We start from the raw sequence: 20,419 nt of genomic DNA, 5'->3' as shown, positions 1-20,419 counted from the left end.
TCAGCTTGGGCTGAAGTGGAGTTGGAGGCTCATGCAGCAATGCTGTGCATTCCAGGGCATATTATTGCTCTCACAAGGGCTCAGGCCCAGAAGCAAGGAGCACAGGGAAACCTGGATCCTGGAAAAATGGACCAAGTGCTCCCAAAAACTAGGGGTAGAAAGGGGAAATCATTGCCCACTATCCCTGCCTCTCCAGAAGATTCCCCTTTTGGGGAAGAGGAATCCTCTCCCTGTGCATAACCTACACCAGAGGAGCTGGCAGCTGACACAGCTGAGCTTTTGAGTGCAGGGGGGCCTGCTAGGGAAGAGCAGAGTGTGGCAAGTAGACCTGCCCCACACTAGAGGGTCTAAGACAGCAAGTTGTCAAACAGCAAAATGGGGATGTCACTGATACCCACAAAGTCTATTGGGAAGACAACCTTTTCTATATTGAGGCAAGGGAACCTAAACCTGGAGCTGCCAGGAGTAGCCATCCCTTTGCAGTATAGAGAGTTTCTTCTGACTTTGGCTCATGACATTCATTTGACTGGGCATTTGGGCCAAAGTAAAACATGGGACAGACTTGTACCATTGTTTCACTGGCCTCATATGTCAGAGGACACAAAGGAGTTATGTCGCTCCTGTGTGACCTGTCAAGCACATGGCAAGACTGGTGGCACACCTAAGGCCCCCTTAATTCCACTTCCAGTTGTTGGGGTGCCCTTTGAGAGGGTAGGGATTGACATTGTTGGCCCCCTTGACCCTCCAACAGCTTCAGGAAACAGATTTATCCTAGTAGTAGTGGACCATGCCACTAGGTATCCTGAATCTATACCCTTAAGGACCACTACAGCTCCTGCAGTGGCAACAGCCCTCCTGGGATGGGTTTCCCTAAGGAAGTGGTATCAGACAGAGGTAGTAACTTCATGTTTGCATATCTCAAAGCAATGTGAAAGGAGTGTGGTGTTACCTACAAGTTCACCACTCCTTATCATCCACATACAAATAGATTGGTTGAGAGAATTAACAAAACTCTCAAAGGTATGATCATGGGACTCCTAGAAAAACTCAGGAGGAGATGGGATGTCTTGTTGCCATGCCTCCTTTTTGCTTATGGGGAGGTACCCCAGAAAGGAGTGGGCTATAGCCACTTTGAACTCCTCTTTGGACACCCTGTAAGAGGTCCCCTTACTCTTGTGATGGAAGGTTGGGAACAACCCTTAAAAACTCCAAAACAAGACATTGTGGACTATGTGCTTGGCCTCAGATCAAGGATGGCTGAGTATGAAAAAGGCCAGCAAAAACCTTCAGGCCAGCCAAGAGCTCCAAAAGCAATGGCATGATCAGAAGGCTTTCCTGACACAGTACTAACCAGGACCGAAGGTGTGGGTATTGGAGCCTGTGGCACCAAGAGCACTCCAGGACAAATGGAGTGGACCCCATCTCATTGTGGAGAACAGAGGTGAGGTCACTTATTTGTTGGACCTGGGCACTTCCAGAATCCCCCTTAGGGTGCCTCATGTCCATCGCCTTAATCCTTATTACGACAGGGATGACTTAACCCTTCTTATGGCCACAGCTGAGGGGCAGGAGGAAGAGAGTGACACTCTCACTGACCTCTTCTCCACCACTGAAGCTGATGGCTTAGTGGAGGGAGTTGTACTGGCAGTATGCCTTACTGTTGAGCAGAAGGACAACTGCATCAATCTCCTTGGACAATTCTCTGACCTCTTCGCACTAGTTCCCGGCACAACTACCTGGAGACAAAATTGATACTGGAGACAGTTTACCTGTCAAAAGTAAAATTTATAGACAGCCTGACCAAGTCAGAGACTGTATCAAACAAGAGGTACAGAAAATGTTGGACCTTGGAGTGATTGAACCATCTGAAAGCCCCTGGGCCAGCCCAGTGGTGCTCTTCCCCAAACCTCATAGTAAAGAAGGAAAAAAGGAAATGTGGTTTTGTGTGGACTATAGGGGTCTCAATCAAGTAACAAAAACTGATGCTCACCCTATACCCAGGGCAGATGAGCTAATAGATACACTGGCTTCTGCCAAGTATCTAAGCACTTTTGATTTAACTGCAGGGTATTGGCAGATTAAGTTATCAGAAGATGCTAAACCAAAAACAGCATTTTAAACCATTGGAGGGCATTATCAGTTCACAGTTATGTCCTTTGGATTGAAAAATGCACCTGCCACTTTTCATAGGTTGGTGAATACAGTCCTCCATGGATTGGAAGCCTTTAGAGCAGCATATCTAGATGATATTGCTGTTTTAGCTCCACCTGGGATGATCACCTTGTCCATCTGTGGAAAGTTTTAGAGGCCCTGTAAAAGGCAGGCCTCACTATCAAGGCCTCAAAGTGCCAGATAGGAAAGGGGAAAGTGGTTTATCTGAGACACCTGGTAGGTGGAAAACAGATTGCACCACTGCAGGGGAAGATCCAAACCATTATGGAATGGACTCCCCCTACAACTAAAACCCAAGTGAGAGCCTTCCTAGGCCTTACTGGGTACTACAGGGGGTTCATCAAGAATTATGACACTATAGCTGCCCCTCTTAATGACCTCACATTAAAGAAAATCCTTAAAAAGGTATTATGGACAGCTTGCTGTCAAAAGGCTTTTGATGAGCTCAAAAAGGCCATGTACTCTGTACCTGTCTTCAAAAGCCCTTGTTACTCCAACAAAATCATAGTTCAAACTGATGCTTCTGAATTAGGGGTAGGGGCAGTTCTATCACATCTAAGCACAAAGGGCCAGGATCAACCTGTTGCTTTTATCAGCAGGAGGTTGACTCCTAGAGAAGAATGTTGGTCTGCCATAGAGAGGGAGGTCTTTGCTGTGGTCTGGGCCTTGAAAAAGTAGAGACCATACCTCTTTGGGAGTCACTTTATTATTGAAACAGACCACAAACCTCTATTATGGCTTAAACAAATGAAAGGTGAAAACCCTAAATTGTTGAGGTGGTCCATCTCCCTACAGGGAATGGACAATACAGTGGACCATAGACCTGGGAGTACCCATTCCAATGCAGATGGGCTCTCCAGATTTTTCCACTCAGACAATGAAGACTCATCTGTCAAAGGCTCGCCTTATGGTCCCTTGTTTGGGGGGGAGGGTTGTGTAGGAAAGTATAATCTTTCTTGGCATGTTACCCCCAATTTTACATGTACGTCAGTATGTTTTTGCTTGTCTCACCGGGATCCTGCTAGCCAGGACCCCAGTGCTTATAGTTTGTGGCCTAAATGCGTATACCTGTGTAGTGCCTAACTGTGTCACTGAGGCTCTGCTAATCAGAACCTCATTGTTCATGCTCTGCCTGCCTTTACGTTTGTCACTATAGGCTAGTGACTCCATTTACCAATTTCAATTGGCACTGGAACACCCTTATAATTCCCTAGTATATGGTACCTAGGGTACCCATGGTATTGGGGTTCCAAGAGATCCATATGGGCTGCAGCATTTCTTTTGCCACCCATGGGGAACTCAGACAAACCTTTACACAAGACTACCATTGCAGCACAGGTTATTTCACAGCCATTTTCACTGCACTTAAATAACTTATAAGTCACCTATATGTCTAACCTTCACTTGCTGAAGTTTAGGTGCAAAGTTACTAAGTGTTAGGGCACCCTTGCACTAGCAAAGGTGCCCCCACATAGTTCAGGGCCATTTCCCCGGACTTTGTGAGTGCGGGGACACCATCACATGCGTGCACTACATATAGGTCAATACCTATATGTAGCTTCACAATGGTAACTCCGAACATGGCCATGTAACATGTCTTAGATCATGGAATTGTCCCCCCATTCCAAATCTGGTATTCGGAAGCCAATTCCATGCATCCTTGGGGCTCCACTATGGACCCCCAGTACTGCCAAGCCAGCTCTCTGGGGTTTTCTCTGCAGCTACAGCTGCTGCCACCCTACAGACAGGGTTCTGCCCTCCTGGGGTCTGGGCAGCTCAGTCCCAGGAAGGCAGAACAAAGTATTTCCTCTCAGAGCAGGGTGTTACACCCTCTCTCTTTGGAAATAGGTGTTAAAGGCTGGGGTGTGGTAGCCTCTCCCAGCCCCTGCAAATGCTTTGAAGGCACAGATGGTTCCGTCCTTGCATAAGCCAGTCTACACCAGTTTAGGGAAACCCCAGTACCTGCTCTGGTGCAAAACTGGACAAAGGAAAGGGGAGTGACCACTCCACTCTCCATCACCACCCCAGGGTGGTGTCTAGAGCTCCTCCAGTGTGTCTCAGACCTCTGCCATCTTGTTTGCAGAGGTGTGGGGGCACTCTGTAGGCCTCTGAGTGGCCAGTGCCAGCAGGTGACGTCAGAGACCCCTCCTGATAGGTGCATATCTTACTAGGTAGCCAATCTTCCTCTGAGGGCTATTTAGGGTCTCTTCAGTGGGCTTTTCCTCAGATTACAACTTGCAAGAATTCATCAGGGCTCCTCTGCACTTCTCTCTTTGACTTCTGCCAAGGATCGACCGCTGACTGCTCTGGGACGCCCGCAAGGCTGCAACAGAGTAGCCAGAAGACTACCAGTGACATTGTGACGCCTAATCCTGCTGGCTTTCTCGACTGTTTCCTGGTGGTACATGCTCTGGGGGCTGCCTGCCTTCACCCTGCACTGGAAGCCACAAAGAAATCTCCAGTGGTTCGACAGACTCTTCCCCCTGCTCCAGCAGGCACCAGGTTTCAGCTTCACCAGTACTCTGGGTCCCCTCTCATCCTCACAAGTGTGGCCCCTGGCACACAGGTGGGGGACCCCAGTGGCCCAGACTGTCCAGCAGTCGAACTGTCCAAATTTGGAGGAGGTAAGTCCTTACCTCCCCTCCCCAGACAGTTATCCTGTGCACCGTGTGATCTGCATCTACAAGGGCTTCCGTGCACATTTCCAAGAAATTCTGCATGCACCGCTGACCCTGTGTCCCCAGCACTCCATCCTGCGATGCTCAGCTCCCTGAGTTTATCTCTGGTGTTGTGGGACCTCTCTTTGCAGTGTTGAGACAACCGCCATATTCAGAAGTGCTTCCTTCCTGTCCGAGGGCTCTCTGCGTGGCTGAGGGCCCCCTCTGTCTCCTCTCCCAAGTGGCGACATCCTGGTCCTTCCTGGGCCCAGGCAGCACCCTTTTTCTTCAACCGCGACTCTTGCAGCTAGCAGTGCTTGTTTGTGGTATTTTGCCAAGGAAACAAATCTGCATCCTCCAGCACGCCGTGGGATATCTTCTGCATGAAGAAGAACTTCCTACCTACTTTCGTTGTTGCAAAACCTGCAGCTTCTTCCAACCGGAGGCAGCCATTTTGCACCTTCATCCGTGGTTTAGTGGGCTGCTGCCCCTACTGGACACTTTGGCGACTCTTGGACTTGGTCCCCTTCCTTTGCAGGTCTTCAGGTCCAGGAGTCCTTCTTCAGTGCTTTGCAGGCTGTTGTGGTCCTTGCAACATCCTTTATCACGACTTTGGTGTGTTCCTGGGGAACTAGTAGTACTTTACTCTTACTTTCCAGAGTCTTGGGGTGGGGTCTTCTTTTACCCTTAGTGTTTTCTTACACTCCCAGTGACCCTCTACACACTACACTAGCCTAGGGGTCCATTCGTGGTTCACATTCCACTTTCTTAGTATATGGTTTGTGTTGCCCCTAGGCCTATTGCATCTTGTTGTGTTTTACAGTGTTTGCACTACTTTCTGACTGTTTTACTTACTTGATTTGGTTAGTTGTGTGTATTATGTGTATGCTACTTACCTCCCAAGAGAGTATATCCTCTGAGATATTTTTGGCACATTGTCACTAAAATAAAGTACCTTTATTTTTAGTAACTATGAGGATTGTCTTTCCTATGATTTAGTACCTATATGATATAAGTGGTATTGCATGAGCTTTGCATGTCTCCTAGTTCAGCCTTGGCTGCTCTGCTATAGCTACCTCTATCAGCCTCAGCTGCTAGAACAGTACTACACTCTACTAATAAGGGATAACTGGACCTGGCATAACGTGTAAGTACCATTGGTACCCACTACAAGCCAGGCCAGCCTCCTACACGCTGAGAGACCTTCTATGAACTCGCTAGGGTTACAGGGATGCCAGCAAGCTGGGAATGAATCCATACAGTTGAAGAACCAATTTGATTTAATAACTACCCTTGATTTTAATGATTCACTGTCCAACTCTGACGTTAGTGTATCTTTGGTGCAGAGGAGTGCTGGAGGACCATTACCCAGTCACATTCCTGCTGGAATACAAAAGGCAAATACATTTTTGAATGTTTGAGTTGTGATATCGCTGTCTTGGTCAATAAGCAATTTGATAATAGAAGGTTCAGCCAACTAGAGTGTAACCATATTGTGGGACTGCAAGAGACTTGGGATATAGGAATGACCTCTACTTAGAGGGATTTATTTTCTTTTTTCCCCCGTTTATGCCCACACTTAGGGGTAGAGCCAAGGGAGGTCTACTCACACTGATCTCCCTTGACGTTCCCTGTAAAGGGCCTCAAGTCGATATGGGCTCACAGTTTTTAATGGCAGGCAACTTTACAATTAAAACCCCCAGCATATTAGTAATAAACGTTTGTAATTCATACTCGTAGAATACCCCTAATGATCAATTAATGGCCCCAAAAATGTTCCTTGATAGATATTTGGAAAAGCAACACTCTTCATTACTTCCGAATACCCACTTATCTCAGTAGACCTGTTCAATCGGAGAGGAGACACCTTTAGATGGCAACCTCATTTTGAGCATAGAAAACAGGGTGATCTTATAAGCAGCATTATGGCGGACAATAATCAGGTACTCCTTAATCATAACAAAGGTAGTGTGGAATCTGAAGTTAATCCTACCTTTGTTGGGAGAAGTTTAAACTCCAATTATATATTGATCTCAGTCAACTTAATCTATTTTGTTAAGCAATACAAGGTCAAATTGAGTCAGTTCAGTGACCATACCCCCTGCAACTGGTTATTGAATGGAGATAGTGGAAGGATGTCAGGATCAAAACAGTCCCTGAGGAGTTGGACTTCAAACCGTTAGATTAGGGACGCAGACTGAAGTGGATTAAGGTAGTCTTGCAGACCTTACTGTGTAATTTATATCTTATATGTAGATAGGACAAATGCTTTAGTTTAGAGGTCACCACCAACTCAGATGGATTGTTGTTAGCTTTCCAGGATTTGCAGGCTTTTTTGTGAGAGCCTATCGTCGGAGGGAAATCTAAGGCTCCTGAATGTAGATGGTTTGATCACAATTGTTCTAAGTCTCACCAAAACTTTCTTTTAGCTCCTAAAACACCCCAAGAAACAGCAAGGAAGTAGCACTATGTAGAAAGAATTGCAAGATTGCAGTTGTCAACTGGAAAAAACTCTATTAGTCAAGAAGAATGGGATCAACTTCTTACGGTCAATGTTCTTACAAACAGAGCAAGATTTTGGGAGATAGCAAATCATCAAGATTTTACTGGCGCTGCAAATGGTATGTTAGAATACCATATACCCCCTGAATCTTGGATGCAGCATTTTCAGGGAATATGCGGTTATGATTCTGCTGAAGTATTAGATTCTGCAGTGGAGGTTATATATGGTATATCTGATTTGGTTTTCCAGGAAGAAGAGCTAAATTATGCTATTGCTTGTATGTCTAAAAATAAAGCACCATGTCCAGGCAGGGTATCCGACAACATTTATAAAACAGACCCTGGAAATGGGCTACAATTTTGACTAATGTTTTAAATGCAGCCATAACAGAAGGTATCCCCCAATGATGGTCTAGGTCTATTATTGCCCCAATATTTAAAAACCTGGAAAGAAATAACATGCTGTGTTAAAGACCTATATCACTTATTGACTCAGTAGTCAAGGTCAACGGGTGAGTTATTCTCTCTAGGTTGTCATCATGGTTGGACAAAAATATAGCACTGTCCAATTTAAAGTATGGTTTTACAGCAGGTGGAAGTATTCTGGAACAAGGTTTAAGTTTGCAGTTGATCATAGGGAAGTATACAATCCCTAAAATGGGCCAGTTACATCTAGCTTTTATGGACCCGATGTTAACTTTCAAAAAGGTCAATAGAATTAAATTGTGGGCCATTCTCCTAAATATGGGTATTGATAAAGATATAGTGTATTTTTTACATGAAGTGCATAAAGATCTGTCCGCAGTTGTTAGATATAATCAAGTTGGTAACATCACTGCACCATTTAAGATTTCTGGAAAGTTAAGCAGGGATGCATACTGGCCGGCTCTTATTTACACTATACATAAATGATCTGGGGAACACTCTGAGCAGACTGTAAAAACATCTCTCGAGCGGGTTCATATTTAATTCCCGCCATTTTGTAAACTCAGTGCTCCTAGCAAGGACTGTGGTAGGTTTGCAACATGCGCTAAACTCCTTTTTTAGTTTCATGAATAATTTGGATTTGTGCACAAACTATACCAAATCCCATACCATGGTAATAGGTCCTGGAGGAAAGGGGCATAGGAAATACACCTTGGAGGGGGGTGAGATCTGCAGGGTAAAAGCCTTTCCCTACCTCAGGGTCGTATTTGATGAAAGGGTTCATGGTCCTCTTTATTAAAAGCTAAAATGAACTCCATGGCTAGGGCAGTGGCCTTGGCGTTTGACTTTCTTAGCTGTTTGAGGGCTAAGCCCATCAAAGCACTGATTAAAATCTAGAATTCTAAAAGTATCTCCTTGGTATCCTACAGCAGTAACATCTGGGGTTTTGAGATGCCTACTCTTGGTGCCTCAATCTGTTGCCTCATTTTGTTGTGCATGAGGAGTTAGGGGTGGGATGCATCTCTGATCTGTTAACTCTGCGACCCTTACTAAGATGGGTTTCAATATGGTTAAACCCAGAATTGGAGCTGAACAAGGCAATCCTGAGGGTTTGTGTGCATCTCAACAAGGTTGATCATATCACAGGATTAAGTTATATTAGAACAGCTGTTAGGGATTTGGGACAATCAGATTTATACGATTCTCCGTCCAGGATTGATTGAGGACATCTTATGTGGGTTACAAACAATAGCTTGCTGTAGTGCTAGCATCCAAGGAGAGCAGAGATTTATGTAAGGCCTCCGTGCATGCACGCTTTCATAAACACTTGCGGGTATACAGAGCTTTATCTTACATCAGTCACAAACGCTCATTATCGTTATCTGTTAATGAGATTTAGGATGCAGAGCTGGGGAGCTGGAAGAAAGTTGAAAATCTGGCCCAATGTAGTTGTGACTATTTTTCTTATCAAGACACAATGCACTTTGTTTTATTTTCTGAATATTATAGTACTGCTCGTAACCAATTCATTTTACCTTTATTAAGAGGAAAACAATTTGCGCAAGCTAGACTCGCCCTCATTTTCTTACAGATGCTGCATAATGAATATGTTTGTTTGAATGTAACTAGAAAAAGAAGAGCTTGATAGTGACTCAATGGGATGAAAGTTTGTTTCTTGTTTGACCGATTTTGTACTCATGTATAATACTCCTTGATCATTATGACCTGCTTGTATCTTTTATGGTTTTAAGTAACGGAGTAAAGATTAGTTTGAAGACAAAATGATCCCTAGCATCACCAGGGGTAAAAAGCCTTTTGTGGCAGCTTACATGGAGGTGTGCACAATTCATGTCTCTTCAATTCTGTATGCAATAGCATAGGCAAGCCTTCTAGGAAAGGGTTTCTAACTTCTGCTGCGCTTTGGTTGTCCCACTCACTCTTATGCAGATAGCTCTATTGTTGTGCCTGTACGCATTACAAAAACAATTAAAAGCTGAACCTCAAACATGTGAGATTACACTACAGATTCAGAGATGTGAACCATAATTGGATGTTTACCTTACTGATTTTCTTGCTCAAAGGTACGGTCTTCCAGTTGAAACACAGTAAAGGCTTTAGACATGTTGGACAGAAATGACCTTCACATGCAACTCATATGAGAGAAAGCATCACACAGAAATATACAGGCAATTGAGGAAATGTACCTTCTTTACCAAAGCCTACCATTGTTGAATATATTTCCATTACACCTCACATCATATTTTGCACGCTACAATAAATCATGGTAACATAATCTATAAAAGCCTGCGAACAATTACAAATGTATCTTTCAAAATTATGTAGAGCTGTTTATCTCAACAGCTAAGCGGAGTGAGTTTGCACTCATTCATAGAATAGTATGCATGCCAATCTTTGTCGATTCTGTGCGCTGAACAGCATAACATGTTGAGGAGGGAGAGTTTGTCTTTTCATTCCAATTTCCTATTTCACTATTTTTTTAGGTAATGTTGGCGAGTGAAATTTGCAAATGTGTCACATTTCTGATACCTTCAAAGAATACCAGGGCATATTTACAAGAAAGCGGCACATCAGAGAAGATGTTGTATATTTCTCTGTGCCATTTTTTTGGGCCTCCCTGCGCTGGAACACTCCTCTTGCATACATTAGGCCTGACACAAGCACAAGGTGTTGCAAGGGGTATGTAAATACATCCATCAATTTTTGGCAAAAGGTTTGGGCTGCTTGACACTGGCTAGCAGAAAAGCATTTTCTGTAGGAGCCAGTGTCCTGGAGGTGTCTCATGTTACTCTTTTTTTATTTTACTGAAGATGTTCCTAGTGTGAAATTGGCACTCAATAAAGGCATATCCTATTTTCTTAAATTTTCCCTATTTTTCACGCATTTATGCAAACTTTCACCCCTAAAATAATTACACAATTTCACACAAAATGACCACAAACCATCCTCCTGTTCCATGACATTCACATTTTTGCATCTGCAATTAACATTTTGTAGAGTCTACACCTGATTTCTGGAATATAAAAGCACATAACTATAGAATAAATAGGGAGAAAAAATAGGGTCCGATTCACAAAAGTACTGAGAGAGCGTAGCTTATATAATCTATATTAACAAGAAATGTTTATGAATCAATGTGTGATAATGCTGCACAGAAACTATAATGATAGCAATTTTGTTTAGACGTGCACTTGAATTGTGACCACGAGGAGTGGCTACCAATGTATATGTAGACTAATAATAATGACCAAAATGTTTATATTATGTTTAAATAAGTTTATACTAATGATTGCGTTACTGAATTTGTACTGAAATCCTCATAGGCCTTAAGTTAGCATGAGCCAAAGCTTAGCTGCCTTGGCTCTCATATTAAATGCATTTTTCTATTTTTCAGTATGCTGACTCACAAAGGGACATGACCCTGCGTGTTATTTTTCTTCAAATTAGAAGATGAATGTAACCATGTTAGTTCCGTTCACACAGCCTTTGCAGAATAAATGTTAAAAGTAAATTGAAACAGTGTAGATTAATGTTATGTACAAGGTCTTTCAAACCGGTGAAGACAATGGAACTGCTGACCAAAAGATGTGCAAAGAATTACAGAAAGATTAAATCATACCGGATGTGCAACCTCTGAAGACGTCAATTACGAAGACCAATCAAAGACTTGTAAAACAATATGGGGTGAAGAGTTGGGTTACCTAATGTGTTTTCTGATAGGTAGAAAATAGTGGGGTATAGCAAATGTCCAATAGAATTTTGGGGGAATGTATAATGGAAAAGGGATAAAAACCCATGTCACGGGAAGTCATTGGGAATTAGGTAGGGAATGCTATTGATTTTATCCAGAAACTTTGTCACTCTGTTTGGTGACTTGGTGGTTTACTTAAAACCATCCTCGCCCTTAGATTTGTCCATGTTACAATTTACCTCCTTATGAGGAAAGTGCCCTTTTTGCCCCGGAGCTGAGTTCTGACTGATGGCGATTTGACTGATGTCCTGAGGACGAAGACTGAACCTGTGCGCTGACCTAAACCTTGAAGGGTAATTATGACAATGCAATTGTGATTTGTCTGTTTGCTTTTCATTTCTAGGTACCAACTGCTTACTTTTAACAGAGACCATAATTAGATATTTTCCAAATTGGTGTTCTAAATTGTTTTGCATGAAGCCCAACATGCTAATGCTAATCAGTGGTTAGGACAGGTGCTCACTAAACTGACGCAAATAGACAAACGACCGAGGCTATGCTTTGTTGAATTGACGCGTTATTGATATTCTGCTAATCCTGATCTATGTTCACACCGTGTTATGTTCTGATGTTTGTGATTCTCGCTTTAATGAAATCTTACCAAAGTTGCCATATCGTGACTATGCTATTATGTTTCTTGGCTGATTGACGTATTTGATATTAGACTTGTAAACAATAGGGAATAAAACTCATAAAATTCTACTAAACAAGGTGTGGTTATTCATGGCTGAAAGGTCATGGTATTGTCTTTGAATTGATAAATGACTTTGACTAAGGTGAAATGCATTGTCGTGATAAATATTGATGACATTATTGATGTATTGATTGACATATTGATCAGCTATCTCGTCCTAAGGTGTCTCTCAACTGGGTCAAAAGGTTCATTGGCCTAAAACGAGTCCTGATGTGTAATAAATTATGATAAAGGGATGCGTTATCAGTACTAATGTGTAGCAAAGTTATGAGTGTGGAGTCTCTGCACTCAGGGTGGAATCTCTGTATGGCACACTCTCTGCAGTATGCCATGTGGAGATTCTGCCCCGAGTACAGAGATTCCACCACAAGTGCAGAGACTGTGCAGTCATAAATTTACTACACGTAGGAGGTACCTTCATGAACTGGGCTAGAGCGTATTTGGTAAATGTATGTTCATTTCAGTCATCGAGGAGAAAAACATTTGGGGGCATCTTTATACTCCGTCTGCACCGATTGTGCGTGACACCCGAGCCCGCGGACGACAAAATTCCACCGTGTGCGTAATTTTTGGGATGCGGCAACCCGCCTTGCATTAATTATATGCAAGGTAGGCGTTCCCGTCCAAAAAATGGCTTAAACGGCCGTGCGTCGTATTTATGCTTTCGGGCAAAAATTATGCACAGCCGGGAGGCGGAGCCAGAAAATGACGAACAGCCCGATTTGCGTCACAAATTAACGCATGGGTCAGGGCAGCCGTTAAAAAGGGGCAAACACACCTGTATTTAATCAGAAAACACAGAACAAAAAGCAGAGCAGCAACAGGGAGCCATGGAGGTGATTCTAATCCAGCGTGCACGCAGACGCAGAGCCCAGCAGCAACAACAGCAGCTACAACAACACCAGCAGGGACCCCAAAGGCAGCGCAGAAGGCAGGAGAGGATATTCCACCCAAGAACAACCCTTCAGGGCCTCGTGGAACACGACATCATACAGAGGTACCGGTTGAACTGGCAGGCCATTCAGCAGCTGCTGCGAAATATTGAACAGCTGTTGGCCCCCACTTTGGTGACACCCCGCACCATCCCAACAGAAACCAAGCTGCTTGCCATACTTCACATGCTGGCAAGTGGCTCATTCCAAACAACTGGTGCCCTGGTTGGCGGAATATCACAACCATCATTCTCTGCTTTTTTGCCCAAAGTACTGGACGCCATCATTCGACTGACACCCCGCCACATATGCTTCCCTAACACACTGCAGAAGCAGCAGGAAACAAAACAGGGGTTCTGCGCAATCAGTGGCTTCCCACACGTCCTTGGTGCAATCGACTGCACACATGTGCGCCTTGTGCCACCTGCTGCAACTGAACACCTCTACCGCAACAGGAAGCACACACATTCCATCAAAGTGCAGGCCATTGTCGATCACCAGGGATTGATCACCAACATCGTGACTAAATATCCTGGGAGTGTACATGACTCATACAACTTCCGTCACTGCACCATCAATTAACACTTCCAGGATGGACGGTAAGGCAATGGACTACTTGTTGGTAAGTACAAAAACCTACTTATATACACTCTGCACAGCAACCCTCTAGGACACACAACACATACACAACAACAGTAACATGTCAACAGGAACACACTGAGGTCGTGACTTCACTAGCCATGTTTCTTAAGTCAACATTGAACCTGTCACACATTTGAATTTACTGTACAGCCCAATGTGAAGACGTCAATGAGTGTGGTTGCCGAAATGTCACCTTGCAAATTGTAAGTGTCCCAATGACCTTCACATTAAAACATTGCATAAGTCTAAAGGTATGGGATGTCCAGGGTACTTTGATATGGACGTGTTAACAACACTTTAAATTTTAACTGTGCATGGAACTATCATCTCACCCCCAGTGAAGACACACGGACACCTGTATCACAAGTCACAATGCTAAGGAGGGCACACTGTACTGCAAATCCCAAAACATACTGCTGACAAAGGGTTAGCAGACAAACACTCATTCAGCCAAGGAAACAACACAATGCAGATGGTATAGCCTACAAGCATAGGATGTCACATTAGTACACAAAAGACTCACAGACAACACAAGACAACTACTGCCATGAAAGGTCTTTTCAATAGTGCCAGCTACATCAACATGATCCCATTAATTTTCTCTTGCAGCTGATCAGGGGTATGGCATCCAGCCATGGATTATGACACCATTTGGCAACCCGAGTACAGCTGCAGAGCGTGCATACAACGAGGCCCATAGGAAGACACGTAGCATTGTCGAGCAGACCTTCGGCATCCTCAAATCAAGGTTCCACTGCCTCGACATCACTGGTGGTAGCCTCCCATATTCCCCCAAGATGGTCTGTACGATCATCCTCACATATGCAATATTGCACAACATTTGTATCAGAAGAAACATTCCCCTCCTGGAACCAGAGCCACACATGCCTGAAGAGGAGGAAGAGGAGGATGCTGGCCTGCAACAGGAGGGGGAACTACAGAACACAGCTGCTGGTATACGCAGGCGGCAACAGATTGTAAATAATTTCTTCAGAATATGATCACCTTCACCACTTTAGTTAACTAATTTAAATAAACACCTATTCTAATCACCATATCATGGTCTGGCTATTCCTTTTTGCACACCTTCATCTCTACTTATCAGAATAAGAGTGTTGCCTCACGGAGCATTGCTGAGATACTGAGTAGGACACGGAACATACCAGAGCTAATGTGATGCCTAACATACAATGGTCACATACACACACACTCTCAATGACATATATCATGTACATATCTCCTTTGAAGGCCAATAGCAGAGGACCACAACTATTTCACACATACATGTTGAAAGCAAGGTCCAACGCAGCATTTGGCACACAACTATGACACCATCACTCAATAAGGGGAAAACAAGCGTCATACATGAGGCAGTCAATGTGCTTTGGCATCACTAACAGGAATGTCTGACAAGACCCTTGACAGCAGTTAGTCCAACTGCATCCAATATTTGCAAGGAATATCTGTGACTAGAGTTCCATAGAAGCAGAACATAGACAGCACAAGTGCCACACATATGACATGCACTGCGCACATGACATTCCATGCACATGTCAGCCCATTTCCTAATTCCTGACACACCCATGCACCTGGTCACAACCCACCTGTCGGAAGAGGTCCCTGGAATACTAAGATGTGTACCCTGATAATACCTCCTCTACACACACAGACCAACATTAGCAAACCAGTGTGCTACACCCTTTCCTAAGGTATGCCATTGTCATATAGCATCTGACTGCATGGACGTCAGGTCAATTTATACACTGTCTTCTAGTTTCAAAGCCCTGTTAGCACATGTAGATTGCTTCCCCTTGTGAAAATGTCTGTTGGCCGTTAGAATGCAAGTCTCACCTACAGGACTGGTGAGAAACAGACGCAGCCCACACCTGTGATCACCTCCATGCACACCACCCATTTCAAAAAGCACTGCCCCTGATGATGCCTGGAACAGCATAGGAGTTGCCATTATGTCAAATACACCGTTAACCATTGATACTAATTAAGCTGTGTAACACAGCCCTTGGGTTCATTTGTCACCTTCAAAAACACAGGACGTACACAGATTGACATGTCAACTGTCCAGTTTGTCCTCCAAACAGTCTCAGTCAGACCACTGATTATGTAACTTGTCCAGTAGCTGGCTTCTGAATCACCTTGCATTCTGTCAGCCTGACTGGCAACTGCCTGTGCGTCACACTAAAGTATCCCTGTGTCTACCTATGTACCACACTTGCGTTAGCAAACCTGCCATTCATCAGGGGGCATTGGGCATGGGCTTCTTCCATGCATACACAAATACATTGTAAAGCATCATCTGCCTTTTAACTGTACCATTTGAGTTACTTCCTCTTGGAAATGCAAAATTCATGGCCCATCCCTTGTCTGGGTTGCATATATGCATGAATGACAAAGTGTGACAGCGTCCCAGGGTCATAGGCAGGGATTGGGTACGGGGCTTTCAGCACAACCAGCAACCTGTGATAATGTACATGAATAATACACAAATGTCAGAACCATGACAATTCACACACAGCATCACAGTGCGCACAACATAGTGATGGGCCGTGTGTGGTGAATAGCTGCGAGAATAAAGAGCACAGAGGCTATGATGTTCCCAGATGCAGTGGGAAGTGCAGAGGCCAACCTGTGTACAAATGTTGTAATGACACCTGCCGGAACATGACAATTGAGACATTATCTCACTCAGCACACCAAAGTTGCCCAGTTGACTGTCTCATTACACGTCTTTAGTGACAGGGTGGGACCATCCACATGTTGGTTCACATGTCCACATCTACTTTACTCACATTGATCAACAAAGGATACTCAGTAGTTACAGGAATAGCTGCCACTGACTTATGATGAGTCCTGGTCCGAACTGTGACAAATTACACCCCAAACAATCTACAGGATCATCATTGGACCACACACATGAACAAGACACCTTGTGCTGGAAATATGTGGACACGTGCTGTCTTGTATGCTGGTCCACAACAGCCACTTGATAGTTGGGGCTTACTTCTATGGCCTCAACTGTGGTGTCATCATACATATGAGATTGACCCTTGTCTGTCTGTGCAAACAACATGGTACCCACTTCCTCAATGCATGTGTATGACTCACTGTGGGATTCATCAACTAGTGCCTAGGAAGCTCTTACCAATACTCTAGGTCATAGGATGTAGAAAATGTGGACCATTGACATGAACATGCGTCTACAATCCATCTGGTGCATGCTATGTCACATGTGGTGTCTACGTGACCCTAAAACTTGGAAGTATACTTTACGGGTGTTGTTAAATGTATGATTAACACATGCCCTTGCTCATTCCAATTTTGACTTGCATCTTAGGATTGGACACATGGACGTCACATTCATACAACCATATGTACAATAATGCTTCATGTGATATGCACACACACTTGGTCAACCAACAAATTAGTTGTCAAAGCACACACTTTGAGCCAAAGGCATTTAGGTATTGTACATATGTGCGTCACATTGCTATCCTCTCCTTAAGACAAACATGCACAATTTGTGCCACACATATATGTAGGCCACACTTATGACCATCTATGACCTCAGCCAACTGTAAACATACTGTGAAGGGTGTAGTGCATGATGTTCCGCTGCAGTATGATGTCACACATGTGAACATACACCGTCAACACCAAATGTAAAATAACCAAAAAACAAGTAAAAATGCCCCAAACCAGTTAATGCACTGTAATTTTGACGTCCCTAGTGGTGTGCGTCCTTTTTTGTTTACCAAAACTGTATTTGCATAATTTTTTTTGACGCACAGGAGTGAAATTTAGTCCACATCCAGATATTTGTCCAGTCCATGTATCATTATGTGGATGCGGGTTAAAATTCACGTCTGTGCGTCAAAAAAAAAGACGCAAATACAGTTTTGGTAAACAAAAAATGACGCATAACGCAAAAAAGGTGGGACTTTTCATACAGGAAGTGATGTAATAGGATATCCTGTTTACAGATCATGTACAGTGGGTGTACTTTCACTTTCACTTTGCAGTCTATGATCCTTCTAGACTGTGTGGCTGTGTAGAGAGTGTTGTCCAGAGATTTTGTGCTGTATTTGTCCTGTGTGCTATCTGTAAAGTCCTTTTGTGAAATAAATATTGTTTGTGTATACTGTAGTACTATGTTTTGTCTACATTTGTCCATTTATCTTGTGTATTTCTTGTTTGTGGGAGTCTGTTGTGGGTAGTGTTAGTTTGGGGATAGTTGGGCTCTTTTAGTGTTTAGGTTTACTTTTTTTCTGTCTTTTTTCCCCTACTTTCACCCATTTCCCCTTTCTATTTCTTTTACCCCTATTCCTTCTCTTCAACTATAAGTATGTCTGGTAGGCCACGTCTTGGCAGGATGGGGGAAGAGGAGTTGGGGGGCTTCATCTGGCTGGTGACACATTTCTTGCCACTCATGATCCAGGCAGAGGGCAGGGTCATACAGAGGTACCCGACAGAGGCGCGCAGAATCCGGGGAGGAAAGGTGCTGCATCACCTGCAGCGTGTGTATGCCAGCCAGAGGAGTGACCACCAGCTGAAGCACCGGTGGGCTGACTACATCACCAGGGAGCAGGATCTCTTGGACCACCTGGGAATCATGATTGGTGGCACTGTTGGTGAGTACGACTATTGTAATTGTGCACGATTCAATGCTCTGTAGTGACATCAGGGGATTAGTGCAATGTCTGCCAGCTAACGTGCTGACTGTGTGTAATGCTGGGGAAATATAAGGGGATCATTGATGCACTATGGCAAGGATCACAATTGCTAGCTGTCAGGTAGCACGTGCTCAGCAAACTTACAGGTAACTTTACCATGAAGGAAACTTGTGCGGCCTTTTTGTCAGCACAACTAATAAAATAGGAGCCAATCATGTCTATATAGGGTATTATTGACAGAGAAGTACAGATGTACCAACATTTAGGCCAACTATGTTGACGCAATTGCTAGACTGACTTTAGAATCACTACATGATGCTGAAAATTAGCGCTGCCTTCACGTCAAATGATAATAGCAAAGTGGCTCAAACATTGGTCTCATGTTAGTCTGGTGAGTGTGGAAGGAAAGCGTTCACAGAAGTACTATGAATGTGTGGGATTATTGTGTTTCTTGATCTTTTTGGATACATGTCAGTTCATGATTTGAAAACATTGTGAAAAGGTGTAAGGTGCCCTCAGCTAACATCTCAAGATGTTTGTTGGAATTGGTTGAGCCACAATCCAAATATGGATGGCAGTCCAAGTGTATGCACATGGCTTCACATCTCCATGGTTAGTGCAAATCACCATAGCTGGGCCACATCAATTGACTATACTGTAACAACAGGATGGCTTACAGGGGTCCCTGCCCCTCCCTCTGTACATTGGGCCTATGTGCACTAAATGTGTCATGGCCACAAGGCATGTTTGACTGGTAATGCAGTCCTCAAGTAACCAGGCGTTGGATGTTTCTCTTGGATGCACATGATGAGACGATTACACTCCATATTTTTTAGTGCTCACCAATTATGGGGCAAGTTTGCAACCACATGATAGTTAGGGCCAATGTATGTGTGCAGATATGTGTGTAACTGTCACAGGAGACCCATGCTATGTACAAGTTGGCTGTGATATATCAGATGCAGTACCATCATGTCTGAATGGCTGCTATGTCCTTATTCAGCCTACACATTGTAAATGATAATGAAATTGTTGCACTGTGCACATATTTTGAGCACATTTCTTCCTTCCATACCTTACAGGTGGACCGGCACCCTACACTGTGGGAGAGGTGGGGACATTTGAGGACCCGACCACTCCAGTAAGTGTTGATATGTCTGTTATGTGTTGTGTTTGCTGGTTATGGACTCGTGTGAGTTGGACGCATAGCAATGTGTGATGCGTTGGGCAAGTTTTTCACTTGTTCCATGAGTGGGAATACAGTTCTCACATGTTTTGAGTTAGCCAATGCGTATCCAGTGGTATCATGTAGGGATTGTAGGACATCCCTGTAGGCCCCACTGTGAGTACAGGGGATAGTCATGTGTCTGACACTTGTATCACCAAGAGTCGCAATGGAAGTCAGCCCCTATTTAGTCAGCCTGTCAGACCCACATTCTCTAAGATTGGTGGAGCTAATAGCTTCCCAATAGACATCTGCTTCACTATTTACCGACGTAAGTTTGAAACAGTAGGTAGAACCTCCTAGCAGCATGTACTTCCACATGTAGTGCATCAAGTCTGTGGAACCTGAGTGTGATGGCCTAGGTGTGCATGCAATTCATGATCATGGGTGTTCTAGCAACTCTGTGTCTGATGTAAGTCAGGCCTCACTGGAAGTATATGTTGTGTACTAAGTTCTGCATTTCCTGACATGTCTGACCCGATGAGTGCTCTAGGGTTTGCTGACTCCAAATTGTAGATAGACCTTACCTGTGGTGTGTCTGTAGAGACAAACATGTGTGGAGTTGCCTATACACTCCTCGGTGTACATGTTGTTGGCAAATTATAGTTGTGTATCCACCGCCCCCCCTCAAACACGTCCATGGGTTTGTGAATGGGGTACCTAGTATTGATGCTACCAGTATGTTACCCATACCTGTGAATAAGTGACGGTT

The 20,419-nt window shown here is 43.9% G+C and overlaps 1 protein-coding gene across 10 annotated transcripts in view; it reads right to left on the bottom strand.

Annotated features, from left to right (window-relative positions):
- The window catches only part of SMOC2 (SPARC related modular calcium binding 2), a 1,415,403-nt gene that overhangs the window by 279,181 nt on the left and 1,115,803 nt on the right, over window positions 1–20,419 (bottom strand). The window lies entirely within an intron of this gene.

Source organism: Pleurodeles waltl, chromosome 5, assembly GCF_031143425.1.
Source record: "Pleurodeles waltl isolate 20211129_DDA chromosome 5, aPleWal1.hap1.20221129, whole genome shotgun sequence".
In the NCBI taxonomy this organism is placed as follows: domain Eukaryota; kingdom Metazoa; phylum Chordata; class Amphibia; order Caudata; family Salamandridae; genus Pleurodeles; species Pleurodeles waltl.
The sequence above is the reverse complement of the archived record's forward strand: the minus strand, read 5'-3'. Positions and strand labels throughout refer to the sequence as shown.